The sequence below is a fragment of the Oncorhynchus kisutch genome, linkage group LG27 (assembly GCF_002021735.2).
Source record: "Oncorhynchus kisutch isolate 150728-3 linkage group LG27, Okis_V2, whole genome shotgun sequence".
In the NCBI taxonomy this organism is placed as follows: Eukaryota; Metazoa; Chordata; class Actinopteri; order Salmoniformes; family Salmonidae; genus Oncorhynchus; species Oncorhynchus kisutch.
In genome coordinates this window covers 29424612-29429825 of record NC_034200.2, presented here as the reverse complement: position 1 = coordinate 29429825, position 5214 = coordinate 29424612, and the positions used below count along the sequence as shown (strand labels likewise).

Here is a 5214-nt window from a genome sequence, read left to right as displayed (position 1 = left end):
GATTGTTTCAAACTATCAATAAAGTTCAGATTGTTTCAAACTATCTCTGCTGCGATCAGTGTCCTCTCTTTGCCCAGCAATGTTGAGAAGGATTTAATCTCAGTGAAAAATAATTAACTCCCCTTAGAGAGAATGTGTCGCTAGGTTATTAGGTCCACAAATGAGCTGCTAAATGTGAAAAGAAAAGTTTGCAGAGAGAATAGAGGTATGAAATAAAGACCCCCTGGGTAGTGTGTGTAGGAGGTTGTAACTTCTAAGCCAAAACTAATGATGCAGGACTGCGTGGGTGCCATGGAGATTGAGGTTCAAGCACTCTTAATTCAATGTTAGTTAACTTATAATCATTTTTCACTTGTATGTGTTGTGGAAAACTTTACAACACCCATTAACACATATTGGTGTGTCACAAATGTGAGAATGAGAATAAATATTTTGTCCTCACCAGATAGATTTTATCCAAACAGGTTCTAGCAGAAATCCACCTTTAATCACATATGTATTCAAAACATTGTATTGAACATATTGGGCTCTTAGGACCTAGTTTGAAGCAAAACTCCTTGACATTTAATTGCTCAGTGAAATAGCATGTGGTTTCAGAGGAAATTGCTCACCGTCAAATTGGTACAGTTGGGTCCCTCAGTAGAATTCCACTTGCACACTGAAATGCGACCATGAAAATGTGCCTCTTTACGTTAACATTGAGTAATTCTGCAGACACTGATTCAAAAGATAACTGAGGTAAGCTCAGAAATAGCATACATTTCACAGATTACTGGGACCAGAAGTGTCTTCTGCAGGTCTGGGGTGGCCGACGGCTCCTGGAGAGCTCCACTGTGTGTGTAGGCTCAGGTCTGTACTTAGTGGTGGGCTGGAACAACAGCCTCCACACACCCTTCAGGACCAGAGTCTTCAGGAAGCATCCGCCATGTTGCTTTCAACAATGAGCTCTGACAGTACTTCCTCCCTCATAGAGACACAGCCTCTTCTTGCCATTAATTAGTCCGATGTCCTAATTGTCCCAATCACAAGTCATTAACGACATGAAGCTAAGTGTCGCTATAATAGCAGCCGTAGCTCTATGGTAGCAGTGGCTCTGTGGGCAATGAGAAGCCATGAGAATCGGTCTGGAGGTTTTACTGAGGACACTGTAGGTGAGGATGTGGTTTTGACAAGGGCTGACTTTAAAATAGTAATTAAAGCTGTCCCTATTTTACCTTTAGCTTCAGTTCAGTTCTTTCTCGTAATATAAAATGGGTACAGTAATTGTGTAATACATAATGTATTTGATGTACTTGCATTGAGGTTTGACAGTGTGGCGTACTTCCTTATCAAAACGTTCCCTAATTCCCAGTAATCACCCGTTGGAAATTGGACGCTGCTTGTGTAAACTCCTGTTAGAAACCATATTGTGTGGATAATAATCCCCAACACCATGTCCTCTTTCCTCCCTTGTCAGTCTCCTCATTTGGGAGTTGCAGTCTGACAATCACCATGACAGTGAATTAGCATACTGGCGCAGTGTCAAATTGGAGCCGCCAGTGAGCCATGTATGGGATCTTGACCTTCGACCTCAGGTAATTGGTACTGCCAGGAAGCTCAGAGAGAGGCGTTCATGCTCCTCCACGGCGGCATGTAGAGAATTTGAAGTACAACAGGAGAGAGCCATCGTGACTGATCATTTAGTGTAAATGCTTGATGGCTTCGACCCAACTGAACAGTCATAAGCATGTCAGCTGGAGCGGTGACTGAATGGGTAATGGCGCTAACATTGACTGTTTGTCATGCCCTGATCTGTTTCACCTGTCTTTGTGATTGTCTCCACCCCCCTCCAGGTGTTGCCCATCTTCCCATTATCCCCTGTGTATTTATACCTGTGCTTTCTGTCTGTCTGTTGCCAGTTCGTCTTGTTTGTTCAAGCTTACCAGCGGTTTGTGTCTCAATGCCTGCTTTTTCCAGTTTATCTTTTTCTCGTCCTCCTCGCTTTTAACACTTGCCTGTCCTGTACCTGCCCGCCTGACCACTCTGCCTGACCCTGAGCCTGCCTGCCGTCCTGTACCTCTACTCTGGATTATTGACCCCTGCCTGCCTTGACCTGTTGTTTGCCTGCGCCTGTTACAATAAACATTGTTTCTTCACACAGTCTGCACTTGGGTCTTACCTGAAACTGGCCATGACTTGGACCAGCTCCGCAACGCCATCTCCTCCCAAGAAGCCACCATTGGTTAGCACGAGGAGTTGCTTCGTGGTCAGATGGAAGGGTTCCAGGCCGTGGCCAAATGTCACGACCTAGCCTTAAACGCATTGCGGGAGCATCGTCGGGTATCGTTGGACGGGGCCACAGTGTCTCCCGACCCCTCCTGTCTCAGCCTCCAGTATTTATTTTGCAGTAGTTTGTGTCGGGGGGCTAGGGTCAGTCTATTATATCTGGAGTATTTCTCCTGTCTTATTCGGTGTCCTGTGTGAATTTAAGTATGCTCGCTCTAATTCTTTCTCTCTCTCTCGGAGGACCTGAGCCCTAGGACCATGCCCCAGGACTACCAGGCCTGATGACTCCTTGCTGTCCCCAGTCCACCTGGCCGTGCTGCTGCTCCAGTTTCCACTGTTCTGCCTATGGCTATGGAACCCTGACCTGTTCACCGGACGTGCTACCTGTCCCAGAACTGCTGTTTTCAACTCTCTAGAGACAGGAGTGGTAGAGAAACTCTCAATGATCGGCTATGAAAAGCCAACTGACATTTACTCCTGAGGTGCTGACCTGCTGCACCCTCGGCAACCACTGTGATTATTATTATTTGACCCTGCTGGTCATCTTTGAACATTTTGGCCATGTTCTGTTATAATCTCCACTTGGCACAGCCAGAAGAGGACTGGCCACCCCTCATAGCCTGGTTTCTTCCTGGGTTCTGGCCTTTCTAGGGAGATTTTCCTAGCCACCGTGCTTCTACACCTGCATTGCTTGCTGTTTGGGGTTTAGGCTGGGTTTCTGTACAGCACTTTGAGATTTCAGCTGATGTAAGAAGGGCTTTATAAATACATTTGATTTGAATTCCATGGGTTGCCTACTATGCAGAGAGGTTTTTGAGGCTCTGGTGTCCGAGAGAGGCTGCCCGGAAATTGCTTCGGCAGGACACCCTCAGTGTGGCAGATTATGCGGTGGCGTTCCGCACGCTAGCAGCGGAGGGTACATGGAACCCGGGAGCACTGTTCGACACGTTCCTGCACGGATTATCGGAGGAGGTAAAGGATGAGCTGGAGCCCGAGAACTATAGACTGAACTCGACTCACTCATCACTTTAACCATCCGGATCAATGGTCAGCTACGGGAACGTAGGAGGGAGAAGAGGTCCGATTGCAGTCCCAATCGCTCATTCAGGGATCCCACCTGGCATCTGATGAACTCCGGAAGTCCCCGACGTCGACGCCCCCGAGAGGATCCGAGCTTACCCGAGTCCCTCCAAGAGCCTCCGGAGACTGCCTTATTCACCTCTTCCTGAGCCGATGCAGCTCGGCAGGGCTAGGCTGTCTCCAGCCGAACGAGTACGCAGAGACTGTATTGCGGTATTGCCGGTCATTTTGTGTCTACCTGTCACTTCAAGAGACCTAGCTCCTTCGTTGGAGTGAGTACACTGGTGGGTCTTAAAGTAAATGTTTCTTCTCCCCTTACTCGCCACCCTGCTGTGGGGTGACCAAGTCTCTCCAGGTACTCATCTACTCAGGGGCCGATGTCAGTCTCATGGACGTGACCCTGGCATCCGAGCTGGGCTTCCCCACTCAACCCCTTTCCATTCCCATGGGTGTTAGAGCGCTGGGTGGGAGCTCTATAGGCCGGGTCACCCACCAGACCACCCCCGTCAACCTACAAGTGTCGGAACCACAGTGAGACGATCCAATTCCTGCTGGTTGAGTCTCCACAGGTTCCCGTGATATTGGGATTCTCTTGGCTCCAGCAACACTCATTACATGAAGTCAGCTCTGCCTGCCCCAATACGTCTTCCTGGGGGCTTGGAAATTGCCCCGGACCGCTCCGCAGAGTATCAGGACCTCCAGGAGGGGTTCAATAAGGCCTGGCAGCTTCACTTCCGCAGCACCGACCGGTATCTAAGAAGGTCAAACCTGAGGCGCTGGCATGCTGCTCCAACCCCAGAAGCCAAGGCTTTCCCTCCCGCTCCAAGATCATTAGCCCCTCTGCTGTTCATTCTCTGCTGCCCCGTACCCTCTATATTTTTCCTATCTTTTCTGTGTCTAGAGTCAAAGTCTGTCTGCCCCTTGTCTTCTGTTTCTAGGCCCATCCCTCCCCCCATGTCATCGGTGGCCAGCCAGCATACAAGGTGAGATGCCTCCTGAGGGTTCGACCACGGGGCAGGGGTTTCCAGTACCTGGTTGACTGGGAGGGTTATGGCCCAGAGGATAGGTGCTGGGTTCTCACTAAAGACATCCTTGACTCGACCCTCATCATTGACTTTCAACGCCGGCACCCCAGTCAACCAGGTATCCGCCCAGGCGTCCCTAGGGGAAGGGGGTGTACTGTCACGCCCTGATATTTCAACTGTCTTTGTGATTGTCCCCACCCACTCCAGGTGTCGCCCATTATCCCCTGTGTATTTATACCTGTGTTTTCTGTCTGTTGCCAGTTTGTCTTGTTTGTTCAAGCCTACCAGCGTTTTGTCTCAGCTCCTGCTTTTTCCAGTCTCTTTTTCTTGTCCTCCTAGTTTTTGACCCTTGCCTGTCCATGTACCTGCCTGCCTGACCACTCTGCATGCCTGCCGCCCTGTACCTTTGCTCCACCTCTGGATTACCGACCTCTGCCTGACCTGAGCCTGCCAGCCGTCCTGTACCTTTGCCTCTACTCTGGATTATCGAGCCCTGCCTGCCTTGACCTGTCGTTTGCCTGCCCCTGTTACAATAAACATTGTTATTTCACAATGTGCACTTGGGTCTTACCTGAAACGTGATACTGTTAGGCATAGCATACCTTTAATAACAGTGACCATTTGTATTGTTTTCCCACAGTACACCTGAATATTCATTGGTGTGTGAGTTAAAAGTATCCTATAATACCGTCTGATCCACCTCTTACTCGTGCTTTGTGCTTCCTATCAAGGGAAGTTAGGACTCAATTCAATCCGTCTTACTGTAGCGTTACAGATTGCGCACTAGAGATGTAAGGGTAATTACTGATTGAGCCAACATATGCAGTGTTTACAGTGAATGCTG

General features: G+C 48.9%; 1 long non-coding RNA gene across 1 annotated transcript; it reads left to right on the top strand.

Moving 5' to 3' along the window:
- Positions 1 to 1095: 1095 nt before the first annotated feature.
- LOC116357828 (uncharacterized) lies at positions 1096 to 4758 on the top strand. Its single transcript, XR_004205859.1, has 4 exons — positions 1096 to 1151; positions 1457 to 1574; positions 4284 to 4328; positions 4710 to 4758. It is a non-coding gene; the product is annotated as an uncharacterized LOC116357828 (long non-coding RNA).
- The last annotated feature ends 456 nt before the right edge of the window (positions 4759 to 5214 follow it).